The sequence below is a fragment of the Pelodiscus sinensis genome, chromosome 9 (assembly GCF_049634645.1).
Source record: "Pelodiscus sinensis isolate JC-2024 chromosome 9, ASM4963464v1, whole genome shotgun sequence".
Lineage (NCBI taxonomy): Eukaryota > Metazoa > Chordata > Testudines > Trionychidae > Pelodiscus > Pelodiscus sinensis.
In genome coordinates, this window is record NC_134719.1 from 20,518,728 (window position 1) to 20,539,544 (window position 20,817).

The window sequence follows — 20,817 nt, forward strand, 5'->3', positions numbered from 1 at the left end:
TGAGTGAATTCATTTGGTTGATAGAATCAGTGATTTCTTCATAATTTGGCTTATGAAGGCAACTGAAGATCACACAGATTTTCTAATATTCAGTAATTCCATTTTAATTTTTAACATTGAATCTATTTTTAAAATATACACTTTGTCCTGAATGTGTATGTTGGATTTGACGGTGCTACAAGTAAGATCCTCTTCTGCGGAACCAGGGCTGGTATGTCTGCTTTAGCTCCAGGACATGGTCCCTAGGAAGCACTGTGAAGGAGGAGTTGAGTTGATCTGGGGGTCCATAGGCTCACAGACTACAGTTTGAGAAACATTTGTCTAGGCCAGTGGCCTCAAACCTTTTAGCCAATGGACCACCTAGCTCAATGTAAACATTTCTGCAAACCACCAGTTGCTAGTGGAAACTCGCTGTTAATTACATAAGTACGCCAAAGTCATTTTGCTAGTGCTACAGCTAGGGACGCTGATTTAAATTAAATTATTAAACAGTTTAAGCACTTTAACTTTCTCATGTTAATTCATCAAACTTCATTTTAAATAAAATAAAATATTAATTTATGTCCAACGCAAAAGGTTTCAATATTTTCTTTATTTATGGTAGGTATGGGGAACCTTTTTTGTGTCAGGGGCCACTGATGCACAGAAAAATCAGTTGGGGACCACACAAATGAGAAGCAAAAAAACGCCTCCAAAAAACCCCAACCCTCACTGATTTGGCCCCCGAGACACTTCACTATTCTGGCCTTCCAGCTCCACAGGGCAAGGGGAAGAGAAGGGAAGGGACAAGGAGGACTGAGGTTCAGGGCTTCCCATAGGCTAGATTTACTTTTCTGTGGTTCCAGAATTAGTGGATTTTATGGACCCTCTTAGGCTCTGGGGTGGGGACAAAAATGAGGAGTTCAGTGTGCGGGACAGGGCTGCCAGTGAGTGGGATAGGGATGGGGTGCAGGATCTGGGAGGGAGGTGGGGTGCAGAAGGGGGTGAGGGTGCAAGGTCTGGGTGGGAGTTAGGGTGTAGAAGCAGGCTGGGAATAGAGTGTCTGACCGGGGGGAGGGTTCAGGAGCAAGGGAGGGGCTGGGGAGGGTTCAAGAACAGGATGTCTGTCCAGGAGAGAAGGTGCAATGTCTGACCAAAAGGGAGAGTGCAGTAGCAGACATGAGGTAGGGTGTCTGGCGAGAGGCAGAGAGTGCCTGGGGCTAAAGCTGGGGTGCAGAGTGGCTGAGGGGGTTCAGGGATATGGGGGCAGGGTGCCCCTGGGAATAGGGCTGAGGTCAAAGTGGCTTGGAGGTTTCAGGGAAATGGAAGGGGAGGGTGGCTGAGTGCGGTGCAGCAAGGTAGAGGTGGGCAGGTAGGTGACACCGGGGCATCCAGCCCTGAAGTGGATAGGGTCCCACAGGGGCCCAGTCCATGGTGCCCTCGAGTCCAAGCCACTGCTAGACCCCTCCCCCTAGATCTAGTTCCCGTGGGTGCAAAGCCCCGAAGAGCCCCAAACTCTCACCTGCCTCCTGCATGTTCAGAGTCCTTATTCCTACTGTTACCTCCTCTCACCACTACTGACACCATGAGAGCCCATTCCGCCTTGCTGAGCCCTGCACAGCACAATCTGCTGCCTGCCGCACAGGACCAACCAAAGGATGTGCCACTCTTGCCATGGTGGTGGCACTCCTCCACATGTAGCTCTGTGGCCTGTTCGGGGTGGGGGAGGGAGAGTTTGCTTTCTTCACTTCCCTGCCTGCAGGCCGGAGCTGGTGCTACAGCCTCCGCATGGGAGGAGGTGAGGTGATCTCCTGCCATGGACCACCTGGGAGGTGGCCACGGACTACTAGTGATCCGTGGACTGCACTTTGAGAACCATTGATCTAGAGTAGACCAGTGTTTCGCAAAGTGGTCTGCAAAACTATTCTGAGAAACCTTCTAACTGGCTGCTCCAGTGTTTTTATTTACCAACTTCACAGCCATGGAGCCTCGCAGCTCCCCTTGCCTGCAAATGGTGAACCGGAGCCAGTGGGAGCTGCGAGGCTCTATGGCCATGGAGCCAGTAAATAAACACGCTGGAATGACCAGTTATCAGATTTCTCAGAGTGGTTTCTTTGATCACTTTGAGAAACACTGATCTTAGACCATCCCTAGATGTATCATGAATATAGTTTAAATGTACTCGAAACATGTATAGTTAAATTCTAGAAGAAAAATTGGCTTTCTACAAAGACAATGGATTGTCTGTGTCTTAAACAGTTTTAACAGTTAGGCCTAATAAAAACAAAGGAGAAATGAAAATTATTACCCAGCATGCCTTTTAGTTGTATATGACAGTGTGCAATGTCAGTATCTTGGGTGAGAAATGGTTAACCCTTTATTCCACATTGTGGCAGCAATACCTTGGTCCTGGAACTGAAAAGTCCTCCTATTTTATCCAGTGACCAGATTGATTGTAGCTGTAGGCCATCGTGTATGCAAAGGTCACATATGTTAGGGAAAATTAATACATTTTGTCACTTGTATAAAGCTGCAGATGACTTCCACTTTTAAAAAATTTGCCCACTGTTGCTGATAAATCTGCAGATAAACTTGTCTATGTCAAATATGTGTTGAATCAATAAGATTTCTAGTGTGTATTAGTGCTTACGTAAGAAAGGATTCAAGACCCAATTCTCCCCTTGGAAGTGTAGCCCTTCTGCCAGGAGGTGCCAGCAGGACCCATGGGCTGGGATGTGGATCAAGAAGGTTCCTTTCCATCAATTTAACACAGAACTGGTATGAATACTCAAACAGTAATCTAGGAAACCTATATAACACCTCTGGGATACCACTTGGGTACCGGGAGATTACAATCAGCAGTGTTTTCAATAGCTAAGTAGGAAGGGAGCTCACCAGTTCAGGTGATGAGGTTTGCATTTCCTTTTGGAGAGGAGAAGGAGTAGAGATGGCATATGATGGAAATCCTCTTGGGATACAAGTGGGGGAGGAGGGAGGCAGATGTTTCTATTGAAGAAAGAAGGCAGGTAGGCTTACAGTTGCAATGAAGATATACCTTGTAGAATTGCTGACTTAGCAGCTTTCTACATATCTGGGCTGATGTCAAGGCATAAGCCTTTGTGTAATCACTGGCTCATCATCTTCCCTCTGGTTCAGTTTTTTTAACTTATTAAAATGTAACCTACCTAGCCTCATTCTGTGCATTCCTTGATCACACAAAACTTCTGTTTGTTACAGTGGGAGGTTTTAATATGATAGGAAAGTAGTCTCAGGATCAGTGTTATTCTACTCGGATTTCAAGTATCCACTCCTTTTTTTTAGTTGATTAAACATTATATGTATATACAGTTATATATTGAAATGCAAAAGAAACATCTAGTTCTTCGAGTATTTGTTCACATCAATTCAACTCGGGTATGCATGTGCCACGTGCATGGATATCGGAAATTTTTCCCATTAGCAGTTCTCATTGAGCTGGGTAGGGAGCCCTTTGGAGTTACATCTTTATCATGCTTAATATTAGACCCTGCCAACTCAACCACACAGCCCGTAAGTTCCTTCTGACCATCTAGAATGGTCAGTGGAATGACGTTTTCTTGCACCATAAGTGCTTCCCTTAGCTTGTTCATTTTATAGTTTAGCATAGGTTTCCGTTCTTAGTTTAGTATAGTTTCAGGTTATAATATTGGTTACTGACTGGGTTTCTGCCTTATTATTATTGGTTAGGGACTGGGTTTCTACCCTATCCCTTTCCTTTCTGCTCAGGGCCAAGGATTTAAACTTGTGTGGGACCTATAGTAAGCCCATGCCAACTGGCGAGCCTCATGATGCATGCCTGAAGTGTCTGGGGGAAGAGCACCAACCAGACAGATGCAAAATATTCAGGTCCTTTTGCCTCTGCACAAAAAAAAAGGTGGGTTTAAAATATCTCTTGATAGAGTCCACTTTGAACCCATCTTGGAACATGCTGGCCCAGCGCCGTGCAAATCGGTGCATAGCGCTCCAACCTTGATGTGCGATATGCACCACTAAAAGAGTCCAGAGACTCTTGGCATAGTTCCCTGAAAACTGCCAGGTACCATTCTCACTGGCCGGTACCACAGAAGTGGAAGAAAACAGACTGAGGTTGCTCTCTGAGGCCGAAAGTATCTCAGTCTCAGAGTGCGTCAACAGTGCATCCTGAGAAGGAGCACTCAATGCCCCAGGCGCAAGAGTCAGCACCATTGACTTTTTGGTTTTCCGTGGGAGACCATCGAATCTAGTGTCCAGTGACTCCCCAGATAACAATGCCAGGTGAAAGACTTGAAGTTTCCCTCCTCCCTGGACACTTTCAAAACTGCTAGGGAGTTGATAGAACTGATGGCACCACAACCCCTGGCAGTCAGGGACAAGTCCCTCATACCTACACACCTGACACCATCTAGAGGGAAACCAGCTAAGATGCAGAATTCTCTGTCTTCTGCATAGTTATCTTTTCCTCGGTACTGGGCACTGTGCATTGGCACCAATTCTGGATCATTACCTCTGTGGTCTTCCAGGTCCTTATTGGACTTGGAGGTAGAATCTTTCTACTCCTGCCACACGGGCATTATTCCCACAGGCATAGGAGTGAGGCATCTGTGGCTTGGTGTACACACTAGCAACCTCAGCCACAATGGACCTTTTGGATCATCTGAGCTTACCATCAGGCCACGTTCAGTTGTCTCCCAAACCAGAGCACTGCAATTGAAAGTGTAATGGTACCGTAGGTTGCCATACTCTTGCTAGTTTTACTCTAGCTAGTATGAGTAATGATAGTAGTGAGGATGTAGCAGTATTTACCTCATGCTCTATTAATTCAAATTGAATCCAGGGTCCTTGTTGGACTAGTGTTGGGATGGCAGGCTGTGCTGAAGCCCCTGCTACCATATCTTAATTACTATTGTTACACCTGACTAGCTAAATTAAACCAGTGCTAGAATCACACTTTAATTTGCAGTATGGACATACCTGTATGTATGTGGAATCTCTAGTTGTTACAATCACATTGCTGTGTGTGTGCACATGGTCACACACACACACACCCCCTCTGATCATGCAAAGGAGGTTTATACCTTATATGATTTTCCTTTTAGAGATGCTCTTAATTGTCCATGATCTCAGCTTAATATTTACTGCTCATTATTTCAGCATCATGCAAAGCCACTTGGATTGTTTAAACAATAATTTTATCAAATAGTTTTGTTACTGTTTGAATATCTCTTTTATTGTGGTCCCATTTCTCTCAATTTTTATATTGCTAATTGCTAATCAGGCATGTAATCACAGTAAATTTTCCTTTTCCTCATTTTTCAAAGGAAAAACAGAAAAGTATGTCATTTTCATTAGACATGATCAACCATTTGGAAAACCGTGCTATTTTTTCTATCAACCCATAGTTCTCTGGTGCTTGTCTTGTTCAGAATTCTGTCTGTTACTGATTTTCAGGTTTACCTAGCTGTAATTTCATCTTCCTGTCCTCCTCTTTTTAGAAGATTGGGATTAGGTTTCTGTCCCTCCATCTGCCCTTTCTTGAATCAGTGGAGGATCTTTAATTTGATATGTAATCTCTTCCATCTCTTTCAGAAATCTGCTGTGATTTTTTTCTCACGTAAGACTTGTTCTGGAGTGACTGTTAATGACAAAGGATAGAATTATCTCCCCAGGAGAACCTTGTTTTTTTTTTTGACATTGCATTACTAATTTCCTTTGCAAATACTGAAAGAAAACACAGGGTTTTCCATTTGCTGTTTTTGTTTTGGTATACCAGATTACGATCTGTTTTGTGTGGTCACACAGGGAAGTAAGGGATTCTTTTGCTAGCTTGCCCTGACTACTCATATTCTTGGTTAGAGTTCTGGAGTTATAGCAGGAAGCTATAAGCTAAAGAGCTTCTACATACCCAAGTGGTGGGAAATGGGGTGGAGCCTTACTGCTTCCTAAGCAGGTATATGCTGTACTAAGATATCTAAGTAAATCTGAGAAAAATATATTTTCTTGGTTGTTCAGAGGAGTAAACTGCATTGGGTCTAGTCTTAGTGGAGTGTAAGGAGAGAGAATGGGAGAGAGGCTGTGGACACTAGCTATAGGAAAAACATGAACCAAAAGAAAAGATTACCTTGTTTTATCAATGAGCCTTCAAACTTTTCTGACATTCCATAGGCATGGAGCCAGCTAATCCATTTTTTTACTCTCAGGAAATTGTGCTTGCCTTGCTTTCTTAAATTATGATTCAAACACTTCTGCAGATGAAAAATACATCCATTTGAACTCTTTATTCTCTATTCTTTATTCTCTATTCTTTATTCCATGAAAGATACCCACAGACGGTGAGGGTGGGTGGGAAATTGGGAATGGTTCCATGCTCCAGCCAAATTTAGGAATAAATCTTAAGCTAATGAGCAGGTCAAATTTACAATTGTTTTGCCATCATCATGGTAGTATTAATCAATTGGAGCTAGTTGTACATGTGCTTCCAAAAGTGATTTTGTACTACTGGCTCATCTTTCATATTGGGGCAAATGGATCTCTGAAAGGTGCCATGATTTGGTCCAAAAGGGCAGTTATGTCTCATCAACAATATTCTGTTTAGAATTCTGCTCTCCTATTTCTATAGTCACCAGTTGGTTGCTCTCATTATGGCCTTATTACCCAATGCCTTAAAACTCTGCATCAATGGCTGGTGACCACCAGGTTATGGAGAAATTGCATCCTTTCTCCCTTTCCTGTAGCAATGGTACTGATACTGGCAGCTTGGAGGGGAGATAGAATAGAAGCAACTGGAATAGCCGTATACTACTAGAGCATTCTTTTGTTCAAGGAATCCTCCACTGACTAGTTCAGTTGACTTTAAGGCTACTTTGCTCCTTTAATGAACCACAGTGTCTAGGTCAGAGTTGTATTCTGTACCTATTTTCCTCACATCTGCATGATGTGGATAAACTTGGGAATATTTTATAAAAATCATTTGGTGACATGCTTTGAAATTGCAAACTTCTAGGATAACAGTTACTTTTATTCTATTTTTGATAACTACATTATACACAACAATATTTAGCCGATAAATAGAGGGGGTCTATAATTTTGTTTCAAGTTAAAGTCATGTGACATACCTGCATTTGAACTGTTACATGCAACAAGTTAACAGTAGCATGGTATATGATATATGAAATGTCAAAACTACAAAATAACTATTTTGCATGCCTGGCACTTCAGTGAAATACATAGAGCATGCTATAAAATGGTGCAGTTCCTGCTTCCTTATCTTTAAACCTAACATCTTGGTGACAATAAATGTGACTTAAAAAATGGTCAAGCAGAGGATCTGCATAATTATTGGCCTTTCTTTTATTAGTATGTAACATTTGTATAAAATAGTATGAAATAAACTCTCATGTAACACTTTTTCAGATTAGCTATTGTGACTGGTTTTACAACACAAACATTGTAAATTGGTTGTCATCTAGTGCTTCCTCATGTCAATTCTAGATAGTTGTGTTTGCGCCATGTGCAAAATCATTAAAAGGTTTTTCTCCTAGTGGTACCATCAGATTGGCTGTGGAGCTCCCTGGAGTTGTGCCTTCATAGCACTGTATATAGGTCCGTGCAAACCTGCCGCCTCTTCAGTTCCTTCTTACTGCCAGTGACAGTTGATGGAGCCGATCTCTTCTCTTGTTACAGCAAGCGATTCCCAGGGGACTTTTCTCTTGTTGTATATGTAAATAGTTAACTTAGGATTCGTTAGGTTTCAGTAGTTGTACAGTTAGTTAAGATAAGATTCATTTGGGGGGTTCTTCCCCTCCTGGGGGCTGAAAGTATATCTCTGTCTCAGAGGATCAAACTGTGCAGATCCTCTCAGAAGCCTAGGCCAAGAGGCATCCACAGGCTTTTGGGGGAACACCATCAAACTCATAAAATTTGTAGACTTTTCTGCCTAAGAACTGAAAAGGAGAGGGACTTTAGGCTAAAATTATTCCCCACTGAATCAGTCCTCCATCCCCAACAGGCAAAGGTGGCATCCGACCCCAAGCCAAGCATTTCAGTGCAGATCTCAATGGCCTCTGTAAGAGATACTGAAACTCAGAAAAAGACTCTGGTTCCAGAGACCCTCAGCACTGCCATTCCCTGGTGCTGAAGGCCTGCTTCCCGTGTGAGCACCTAGCATGTCTCCCATTCGCCACTGCCTCACAGAAGAAGACTGACTGAGGTCAATGTCCTTGTAGAGGAGTGGAGCGAGAAGGCAGTAGCAGGATGTGTCCCATGTTGGGACACCTTGCTTTGGCTCTGACTAAGCCAGCACATTGACACTAACCTTGCAGAGAGGTCTTCTGAGTCTTGTTTTTGTATCCCCAGGTTGGAAGAGATAGGCGGAGGCGCAGCTATTTCCTATAATGCCATGGCCACTGCAGTGCCACCAGCTCAGTGGTCTTTCTGGACTTTGTGGATCAGGGTCAGTTGTATTGTAGACATGGGTCCCAGCTGGGAACCTCTGCAAGGCCATAAGATTGGCATCCACGCCAGCACTGTTATGGGTGGTTTCATTGCCTTTCAGACCTTATACAGTCATGGGGGAAGTTAGCAGGAGAGCATGATTTTAGCTAAATTTAATACTGCCTGTCTGAATGTTATTGACTGCCTTCCGTAGAGGAGGAACTGACCAGATGATTTGTACAGACTGCAACTTAAAAGCAGCCTGACAAATGGGGATTTTTTTAAAGAAGTCAGGGATTTTACTTATAGGTGAGTATCTGTATCATAATAATCAGTAAATTATGAGGTGGAAAGACTGAATTGTGCAATTATTATTCATTTAATTATTTGTTTTTTTTTATTTTTTTAAATAATAGGATCAAAATATACATTTACAAGTCCATGACTATCAATATATGCTCCAATTATGATGTGATCCAGTGTTCCTCATCTGCTTTTACTACTTAAGAACATAAGATGGCCATGTTGGGTCAGACCAAAGGTCCATCTAGCCCAATATCCCATCTTCTGACATTGGGTAATCCGTAGGGAATAAACAGAACAGGTAATCATCAAGTGATCTACCCCTTTGTTGCCCATCCCCAGATTCTAGCAATCAGAGTCTGGGGGCTGCATTCCTGCCATTAATAGACTTATCTTTCATGAATTTATCTGGGTCTTTTTTGAAGCCCATTATAGTCTTGGCCTTCACAACATCCTCTGGCAAGAAGTTCCTCAGTTTGACTATGTGTTATATGAAAAAATCTTCTTTTTTGTTTGTTTTAAACCTGCTGCCTATTAATTAATTTGGTGACTACTAGTTATTGTGTTATGAGAAGGAGTAAATAATACGTCCTTATCTACTTTCTCCACATTGGTCATGATTTTATATACCTCTATTTTATACCCACTTGGTCATCTTTTCCAAGCTGAAAAATTCCAGATTTATTAATCCCTCCTCATATAACAACCATTCCATACTGCTGCTAATTTTTGTTGCCCTTTTCTGAACCTTTTACAACTGAAATACAGCTTTTTTTGAGATGAGGTGACCACATCTGTATATAATATGCAAGATGTGGCCATACTATGGAGGTACAGAGAGGCAATGTGATATTTTCAGTCTAATTTCCTATACCTTTTAAATGATTCCCTTTGTTCTGTTAGTTTTTTGACTGTCATTGTACATCCCCAATGACGCCAAGATCTTTTTCTTGAGTGGTAACAGCTACTTTAAACCCCTTCATTTTATATGTATAGTTGGGATTATGTTTTCCACTGGGCATTATTTTGTATTTCAACTATGAATTTCATTTGCCATTTTGTTGCCCACTTACCCAGTTTTGTGAGATCCTTTTGAAGCTCTTTGCAGTCTGCTTAGGACTTAACTATTTTGAGTAATTTTGTATTGTCTGCTAATTTTATCATCTCAATGTTTATCCCTTTTTCAATGTCATTGATTTAAATCACCAAGAAAAAAATAATTGATTTAATTCAAGTTTCCCACTATTTCACATATTTCTTAAACAATGGTGCAAATCTGATCACTAAAATATGTTAATTTACAATACATTACATACAACATTTATAACATCCAAGAGGGTATACTTTATATAAATAAATAACTTGATTTTAAATAACTTGATTTTTATTGATTTAGGAAATAATACATAATACTCATTGCCTGTGTCAAACAGCAGATGCAGGGGCAATACATTAGGAATGGTAAGAACTAATCACACACACAAACACAATAGCACTTATATTTTAATAAACTAACCTTAAATGTTATATAAAAGTTTCACATTTGTAGTTGCAGCAGTCTCCTAAGTTGCCAGTTGACAGCTGTCCTCCTTTTTTGTTAATTTTCACGTTTTATTAACTCTACCATACAGATCTTCAGAAAAGAAAGTTACTCACCTTGTGTAGTAACAATGATTCTTCAAGATGTATGTTCCCATGGGTGCTCTACTATATCGCCCTGGCACTGCAGATCAAAGTTTTGCACAGCAATAGTCTGTTGGGCCACACATGTGCACCAGTTGCCTTGTGCCATTCACGCCTGTTGCTTCACACACGTGGTGTAACTCCCTCCTCAGTTCCTCGTTTATGCCCGAGTATCTAAATAAGAGACAAAAATAGAGAACTACCTCCCAAGAAAGAAGGGAAGAGGGTGGGTAATGGAGCACCCACAGGGACACATATCTCTAAGAACCTGTGTAACCTGATTATCAGGACTCAGTCATGTGAATAAAGGTGTTTATTGTTAACAGTATGAAAAGGAGAATTTGTGGCATAAATTTAATGAGCAATTTTTTCATCTATTATTTTGCTGGTGTTAGCTGGTCCTTAGTACAAACCCATCCGTGGAGATGGTTTACTGGATACTTTAAATCTTTTCCTTGCTACCAGGACTTTGTTTTCTGAAATATGTTTAGTCGTAGCACTGCTGCTAAAAGTACCAAAGAATGACCCTGAAGTTGTTGCAGATAGATGGTCTCTTACTCTTAAATGGGATCCTGAAACAAAATTCAAAAATTATTTTTAATAGTCATTCTTCTCACTCTATTATTCAGTTAATAATTTATATTTTTTGAGCAAGGATGTAGATCTAATTCCAAGTAACTAAAAAAGCTAGGACTGACTGTGCTTAGAGTGCACTTAATTTTAGAGGAAGCCCCATTGAACTCACTGTGGCACTTCAGGTTTTTTGAGAAAACCAGTATAGAATGGGACTCTATTGGGAAAACTGAGTTACGCTGAAGTAAAATAGGGGAAAGACCAGGGATGTTAGTGAGGCAGCAAGAGGGGGGACAGAAACTGACGCTAGGGGAAGCCGGCTTAAAAGCTGGTTCCCCCCAGTACCAGTTCTGGTACTATCAGGTTGGCCATGTGCAGGAGTTGCTCCGACAGCAGCCCTTGGCCGCAGTCAGCCCTCTTCACCAGGAACAGGAGCTGGTGCTGGAGCAGCCTCTGTTTGCAGCAGACAGGGCTGGCTGCCATCAACAGGGGCTGCTGGACCAAGTGTGAGCTGGGACTGAGCAGTCCAGTGGCTCTTACTACATTTAAAATGAAGAGCCACAGTGCAGGTGGCTCTCAGTCCCGACTCGAGCCAGCTCCTGGAGCTACCCCTCTGCAGCTCTGCAGAGCGGTCTTTATTGACTAATTGTCTAGTCAATACAAATTGTATTGATTACATGATTATTTGTATAACCACAATTTAACATCCCTAGAATAAACTTATAGCATCACCGTTATGGTCCATGGCCCTGATGTTCTAAAATAAGAGTCATTTATTATGTAATCTAAAATAAGAAAAAGACACTCACTGGCAACTGGCAACCTTAGATTTTTTATACTGCAGCTTTCTGTACTGTATACCTAGGTGATAGATTCTAATCTAGTTAACTAATTAAACAAACCATAAGGATTAGCTAAGCTATTTTTTTTTCTAGCAGCATCCACAATAGCAAATAGCTTGGAAATGTACTTGTTAAATCACCCTTATACTAAAAGGCATAGAGAGAATCTTGAAGAATGGCCAGTTGATCCACATTGTTCTTCAGACATGTCCACATCTTCATCCATATAATTTTCTCCCATTACGCAGTTTTCCTAATGATGTTTCATTCTTGCAAATTGGCTCTGCATCATCTTCTTGCACTGCTTGCACTTTGGTACATTTTTCTTTTTTATCCTGGAAATAAATTTCTTCAAAATATTCCCAGATAGGGTCTCTTTTATGCTTGGAAGCCATGACAATTTTTCTGTGGCAAAAGTGCAGAGAAATATAGGGAGAGCTGGTAGTTAGACTGGACAGACTAGAGCCATTAATTCATTTGTATAAGACTGTAAATGTAAGCGTAGCATGTCTGTAATGCGATTTAATTGTAACAGTTATTTTTAAAAGAGAAATTTAGCATTTTTGTGATTTAAAAAAATGAAAAATCCAATTTACATCAAAACAAAAAAATCACTGATTTTTATCCACCCTGTTTGGTTTTTTTTAAACTTTTTTTGGTATGAAACTGATTGTGCAAAGAAACATAGGTATGTTTCTGTGCTTAAACACCTCTCAATATTGAATTTTCCAACTGAATAAAATATTTCATTGGAACACTAATGATGTTGAAATATATTCCAGGTTATGTTTCTGCAGAGCCTGTACTGGTTTGCTTAAATTAATTTCCCCATAAGCTTGGAGACTTCTAAAATAATAGATATCCAGATTCAACATGCTTAACAGATGTCACTGGGATTACTCATATGTTTATAGTTAGGCACAGAGGTGCTGGAATGGGGGCTTTGCCATGGGGACATTCCCCCATCACTTTCTACTTGCCTTAAGTGTGAGCAGGGGCAAAGAGGAGTGAGCAGGAAGGAAGGAATAGAATAGGGGTAGTTTTGGGAGAGGCACAAAGTGGGGGCACGGCCATGGTTTTGATGCTGGCAGTCCTCTCACTTCTAGGGAGCTTCTGGTCCTCCTGGTTAGGCACATACTGAAGTGGGATCAGAAAGAGCAAATTACTACCCTGAACATTTGTGTATGCTACTATGGACTGTATTTGGATTTTTTAATATACAGGCAGTCCCCGGGTTACGTACAAGATAGGGACTGTAGGTTTGTACTTAAGTTGAATTTGTACTTAAGTCGGAACTGGCGTCCAGATTCAGCCGCTGCTGAACTGACCAGCGGCTGACTACAGGAAGCCCGAGGCAGAGTTTCTCTGCCCCGGGCTTCCTTGAATCAGCCGCTGATCAGTTTCAACAGCAGCTGAATCTGGACGCCTGGGACAGAGCAGCTGGGGTGCTGCCGGGTTGGTCCAGTAGCGCCGCTCCTAGGCGCTACTGGACCAACCCGGCAGCACCCCAGCTGCTCTACCCCAGGTGTCCCCAAGTCAGCTGCTGCTGAAACTGATCAGCAGCGGATTCCAGGAAGCCCGGGGCAGAGCAACTCTGCCTCGGGCTTCCTGTAGTCAGCCGCTGGTCAGTTTCAGCAGCGGCTGACTTGGGGATGCCTGGGGCAGAGCAGCTGGGGTGCTGCTGGGTTGGTTCAGTAGCGCCGCTCCTAGGCGCTACTGGACTAACCCAGAAGCACCCCAGCTGCTCTGCCCCAGGCGTCCTGATTCAGCCGCTGCTGAAACTGACCAGCAGTGGCTGAATCAGGACGCCTGGGGTAGAGCAGCTGGGGTGTTGCCGGGTTGGTCCAGTAGCGCCGAGGAGCGGCGCTGCGGGACCAACCAGCAGCACCCCAGCTGCTCTACCACAGGCGTCCACGAGAAAAGCCTGGTCTGCTGCGCGCCCTCCCCCCAGCAGACCATGGAGACGCGGGTGGCAGGACTGAGACGCGCTGTGGTGCCGTCGCCCGGGTCCTCCGCAGCTTTGCTCCACATCTCCCTGGTCTGCTGGGGGGAGGCCCCCCAGCAGACCAGGGAGACGTGGAGCAGCTTTTCTCGCCCCGGAGGACGCAGGTGGCGGGACAGCGGCGCGTCTGGGTGGGCCCGCCGCCCGCGTCCTCGGGGTGAGAAAAGCCCTGTTCGTAAGTACGGATCCGACATAAGTCGGATCCGCGTAACTTGGGGACTGCCTGTATTTTTTAGGGAGGGCGTTAGGGAGGGAGAATTCTCCTTCAAGAGATGTCTCTCTGGGTGCTCTATTAAGGTCAAGGTGCATCTCAGTGCCTTTGATTGGAAATTTTCTCAGAAGTACCTCTCCCCCCTGCGCCCACTTTGGGCCATACGCCCACTTTGGCTGCCTGACGAGCTGTCAGAGTATAAATAGCGTGCCCGTGGTCCAGGCTCTTCACTTCCTTCTCTACAACAGACAAGTTTTATATCCGAAATAGAGGGGAGGAGGATTGTTAGTGGAGCACCAACAGGGAAACTCATCTCAAAGAATGTTAGTTACTGGACAAGTGAGTAACCTCTTCTTCTTCGAGAGATGTCCCTATGGGTGCTCCACTGAGGTGACTGTAAGCAGTGTCCCTTAGGACAGTAAGGGCTTCAGATCAGGCCAGAAGGCTGCGGACAAAACAGCTCTGCCCATTCTAGTGTCAGCTGCAGTGTCTTGTAATGGCATAATATTGTGCAAATCTGAGATTTGATGCCCATGAGGCTGCCATGCATATGTTGACAAGAGGAACATTGCTTAAGAAGGCAGTGGATGTGTAGATGGAACATGTATAATGAGCTGTGATGGAGACAGGAGGCTAGACTTGTTAGAGCTGGTTGCACAGGCATATATCCATTTAGATGGTCTCTGTTTGGAGATGGTGTTTCCATGAGTTCATGGCATGGTAGAGATAAAGAGCTTAGGAGTCCTTCTAAATGGTTTAGTTCGATTTAGATAGAATGACAGTGCCCTGTGCACATCTTATGTATCCATGGCAGACTCAGAACTGTTGCTGTGTGGTTTTAAGAAGAATGTAGGTAACTGAAGGGGTTCATTTAGATGGAAGGAATAATGTACTTTGGGTAGAAATTTAGGGTATGTGTGAAGTATGACTTTATCTCGAAAGAAGGTGGTGTATGGAGGGTCTGCCATGAGAGCTTGGAGTTCTCCCACCCTTCTGGCAGAGGTGACTGTGATCAGGAAGACTGTTTTCGTGGAGAAGTGTAAGAGAGAGCATATGGCCAAAGTCTCAAAGGGTTTGTGCATGAGTGCATTAAGGATAAGATGTAGATCCCAGGGATGTGTTGGTGGTCTGATATCAGGGTATAGTGCCTGGATGCCCTTCATAAATCTTTTGGTGATTGGATGTGCAAATACTATGGCACTATATCCTATATGGTGGTATGTTATGATGGCAGCGAGATGGACCTTGATGGAGTTAGTAGAGAGGCCTGTGGATTTAAGTTCCAGTAAATAATCAAGGATTGAGTGAAGAGGTGCAGAGATTGGGGAGGTATGTTTTTGTATGCACCAAGCAGCATACCTCTGGTTGTTTTTTTTTATTTTGTTTGTTTGTTTGTTTTTGTTCTGGGCTGTTGCGAATAAGTCAAATTGGGAAAATCCCCAGCATTGGAAAATCATATGTAGGATGGAATTGCCCAACTCCCACTCATGTTATAAGGGAAAGCAATGAGTGAGTTTGTCTGCAGTGGTGTTTTGGATACCAGGTAGGTATGTGATAGATAATGTTGTGTTTGAGGTACCAGTTCCAAAGTTTTATGGCCTCTGTGCAGAGGAAGTGCAAACAAGCTCTACCCTGCACATGCAGTGGTACCGGAACACATTCTTCAAACAATGCTAACATTCTGTAACAGTGTACCACACTACAGTAAAAGCTCTGTTATCCAACACTCAACCAGCATTTCTGATATCTCCCAATACCAATCTTCATCTAATAACCAGAACTAGTATATTGCCCAGTACATTATGCAATTGCATATTCTGCATTCTACTTTTATGCAAAAGGGACACAAGACAAGCAAACTGAAACCAAGGATTTATTCAAAAATGCTGCTTCCAAGGTATATCATAAGGTCACTACAGATTCAGCCCTATCTCCTACATCTTCTGCATCTTCTGCAACTACAATGATAATTGATGTTGATAATGATGACCCAGAGGCACTGCAGGATACTGAAGTGCCTTCTGAATCAAAGAAAAAATAAATTATGTTCGGTATAGTTTTAATGTTTCCATGAGAGGCAAGGGGAGACAATGTCTTCCCTGGGTCTTAATGCTCAATTTCTCCCCTCTTCCTATCCCTCTTCTGACCTTTCCTGAAGGCTCCCACAGCAAGCTATTGCAGTTTTCAGACTGGTGACTCTTCCCCAGCAGTGGGTCTGTTAACTTAAAAGTGAAAAGCCTTCCAGTTTTCCAGGCCTATTAGCATAACATTGCATCTATGAAAAAGACATTAAGTGGTAATGTAACCATTTAACTGGCATTTACGTACAAAAACAGTTGTGCATTATTATGTATGCAGACCTTAGTTTAAAATTTTATTTAAATATTTCATTAGTTTGTGAATGAAGATTATAAAATCACATTGCTAAAAAAATCTTTGCATATATGTTTAGATGCACAATCTGAATATTCAGCTTTAGCCTTAAATGCTTGGATCTTTAGACATGTTTTTAGATCAATTCTTCAAAAGGCCATCTTTATCTAAAATACAATTTTAATTTTAATTACTATAGTACAAAAATGTTCTCCCACAATCTTCTTGTCCTTTCTATCCATTCCTCCTCCCCTTTCATCCCAAGTTGAAGAGAGATCTTAAAGGGCCAACATTCCTTTTCTTCCAGATAGCTGAACAGAGGAGTTTCCCTTTGACTTCTGACTATTTTATAAATTAGTTTTAAGAGAACCCTCCACCAAAATCAGCACCTTTCTAAGATATAAAAGCCTTTGTTATGCCTAAAATCTTTTAAAACATATTTTAATATAAATATACAGTGAAATTTCATTAACATGTCTTCCTATGAAAATTACACAAAATAGTGTTCCTTTTTTTCTAAAAGCGATGAACTTTGTTATGAACATACAAAACTGCTCTAACTGGCAATTTAAAATAATGTGAATTTAAATATGCAGTAATCTGGAATGATTGCCTTATGAAGCCTTAAGAGCAGGGGTGGACAAATACTGGCCTCCCTAGAGTTATCTCTTACTGGGCCACTACTGCTATATTTACCTGTGCCTACGCAGGTACAGATGACTACAGCTTCCGTTGGCCATAGATTTTCATTTCCTGTCAATGAGAGCTGCAGGAAGCAGCATGCATTGGCTGGGAAGGGCAAACCATGGTCAATGGGAGCTACAATTGAGAGTACCTGAGGAGGCGCAGGTAAATACAGTGGCAGCAGTCTGCCAGTGGCTACCCCGGTGAACCACCACCATTATATTGCCCATCTCTACTTTTTAAGAGTATATTTAAACTATAAAAGCAGCCTAGAAATACAGAAAAAGGGCTGCATCATATATTCCATAATATTTAGTGCTGTATTCAGCAGGACAACTGACTTGCTCCTTACTACAAAGTTTTTGCAAATAAATCTCTGACAAACTTAAATCTTTGACAAACTTCAGGGTATATCAAAAAACCTGTCTGGCATTTTTTTATTCTCGAATTTAGTGCTTTTAATTAGGTACCTTCTGCATGTTCAGTCTTCACAGTCTGATATGCAGTGGAAAACATGCTGCATTTTCTTTAGAAAGAATTTTTAGAAGAGTTTTTGGTTTTTTTCCCACATATCATATGGGTTCAGGAATTTGTGGAATGGGTGAGCATAGAGAAGAGGGAAACATGAGGGAGTGGGGCCTGGGTGGAGTATGGGCTGGGGGACAGGCTGGGGAGCTGTCCTCAAGTAGCAGCTTCTCACATTACCCATAATTTTGTATTAGTTTGCATGTACCCCATGCACTGCCTATAGCAATATGTAATGTTATAAGGTGACCTACTGTATAGGAAATCCCGCAGTGCAGTACTATTACTGGGTGAGTACTTGTATAGTCTTTTATACTTTATTCCTTTTTTGTATTCTGATTCTTTGAAAATAAGTATTCCATTGGTAAAGTATGAATATTGAACAAGAATATTCAATTAACCTGCACCCACCATTTCTCCAATATGCCATATAACAGAGCTTTTACAGCTCCAAATCTGTCAATGCTCACTATTTTCTTTATTTAATATTTCTTTCTTTTTCCTTATTACAATTCAGAGTTGTAAACAAAAGAGCACACATTCATTGCAGCACACAAATGAGAGCTGGCATTCTAAACTTTACAGGTATGCTGTTGAATTTCCTTGCCAGCATCTATTTAGGCTAATTTATAGGAGTAGCAGTAGTGACACCTATAGTTAAGGGGATCTAACATTTTCCATTTTAACCTATTTTGAGTTCTGTATGTTTGAATGAAATTATTCAGTGCTTGGTCTCTGCCTCAAATTGTTGTTTTATGTTTGAGCAGATCTGTTGCAATATGTCTGAGACAGGAGCTGTGAAAAAATAGGTCATTATGTTGGTATTGAAACACATTTCCTACCAGTTTCAGAGGGATAGCCGTGTTAGTCTGTAACTGAAAAAAATGAAAATACAACAAATAGTTCTGCAGCACCTATCATGAGCTTTCGTGGGCACAAACCACTTTTTGAACCATTTTCTCACCACAGAGGAGTTGGGAGGAAAAGTCTTGTGTAAGAGGTTGAAATTTATCAAAGGTCTTGTATTTCTTGCTATTTCAGTGAAATTTTGGTCAGATTCAAGTGAGTTATATGCAGTAGGAAAATCACCATTTGTACATGCTCAGTAGAATTAATTTTCTGAGTAATTCAACAGCAGTGAGAGTCCTCTGAAGCCCCACTGATGTGATCATGTAATTAAAAACTGTAGCATAATGTAATTGTAGACACTCCAGAGGATAAAATTAAAGTTGCACAATCAGCTTTCTTTGGCATTTCCTAACTTTTAAGGGCTTGACTTTGCAACATTCTTTTAATATAGTTTTCTGTATGGAATCTGATAAAAGTATTATCTCATGCTGCCATTTTGTCATTCAGAATGGGGCATGGAACACAAAGATTGATAGCCGTAAGCAATGAGTCTGGCTTCTTAAAAGGTTTTCAAATGATGTTTCTGTATGTACAGATACTCTTTAGAAGCCTTTTGAAGAGTAATTTTCCCCTGAAGGTGTAGTAGTGACCAACAATGTACTATACAAGTACATCTATAGAAGACTTTAAAATGTTGCTGGGTTGTTTTTTTTACCCTGTTTATTCTTGAAATACTAGAAAAAAATCTTAATACTTATAATTTTATTTTATTTGCTTGAGTATATTTTATTTTCATGGTGTAAAAGATATGAGTGATTGAAACTGGCTATGTGTGTATTGTATGTCTGTATTGTGTGTTGTATAATTGTGTATTGTCAGATGTTAGCTTAAAGAATCCTGAAGAATAAATGGAGTTTCTAGTTTAGTTTTGTATAGCTATTTCTGTAATCTTTTTTTAGTCATTTCAGTATTCCAGTGACTGAGTTGTTGAATGTCTCTACAGTGGGGCATCCCCTTCTCATTCACATGTGGCTCTCTTTCCTTCCCCAATGGGTTGTGGGCTAAATGCATCAATAAAATTCACGTGTATAGCATTCTCTGGGGATACAAGTGTATCACACAACAGTATGTGATACACTTGTATCTAAGGAAAGTATATTTTGAAGCCTAAACAGACAGTGGCCTTCTTGTTTGTAGCAGGAATTATTTTATTGCCTTGAGACTGGAGATGATTGAAATTGGAATTTCTGCTCCACAGCAGACATTTATATTTCAGCATTTGCTTTCAATTGAGTCAGAACAGAACAAAACAAAAACAAGCTTGAAGTTCTCAATTTCCTATGAAACAAAATTTTCATAAGTAATATATTTTGGATCAGTCAGACTACTCCATTTTGAAAGGTTTCATTTTAATTTTGACTTTTTTTCTTTATTGTAATGTAATATGAGATAAAATAAAATTGATTTAACAATAGAAAAGTTGCTTCAGATGCAAAAAAATGAACACATTATCTTCTGGGAAGGGTAAAAGTATTGTATGAATTACCGCTGTAGCTGTGTTGATTCCAGTATATTAGAGAGACTAGGTGGGTGACCAATAAAAGATATTACTTCACCTATCTTTGTCTAAGTTTGACACAGAACATTTCAACCTCATCACAATGCTTTGTTCAGTTTTTTCCTAAATTATATTTCACTGAACTCAATATAGAAACTTAATTTTGGTAAAATGTCCTTTTTTCCTACAAGATGTTACATGTTAATGGAAAATTTAAAACCAGCTTTATCTGTAAAACTTAAGAAGTCAGGTTTCCTGGAATTCTCTATCTACCTGTGGAATTTGTATGGCCAGAAATTTAGGTAATTGCATGTTACCAAATCAAAAAAAGGCTGCCAAAATGCTAACTAAAGAGGATTGATTTTTTTTTCAATCAGATCTTTTTTCTAATGAAAAAAATATTGTTTTAGGAACAGTTTATTTTTGTGGAAAGTTTAATTTTGGAAGTTTTCTGAATATTTTCCAAATAGGAAAAATAAAGAAAACAAAAACAAGAAGAGAAAGGTAGGGGGGTTTCAAAACTGATTTTTTTAAGCCAATCCCTTCAGTCTCATAACTTTTTAAGCCAGTCTCATGATTTTTTTAGATTCTGTATGTTATCAGTACTGCTCCTGCAATGATTCCCCTAACTCCCTCCGTACACATGCCCAGCATTTTAAATATTTCATCTTCTTTCGTCTCAGTTGTCATGGCATAGAGTGGATGGATTAGACAAGAGTACTAGATTTTAGGCCTTACAGAAGGGTGAGAAATAGATTGCTAATTGAATGATTTTGCACTGGGCTTG

The 20,817-nt window shown here is 41.1% G+C and overlaps 1 protein-coding gene across 2 annotated transcripts in view; it reads left to right on the top strand.

Annotated features, from left to right (window-relative positions):
• LRRC7 (leucine rich repeat containing 7) overlaps positions 1 to 20,817 on the top strand; it is a 399,545-nt gene that overhangs the window by 73,664 nt on the left and 305,064 nt on the right. The gene's annotated exons all lie outside the window — the stretch shown is intronic.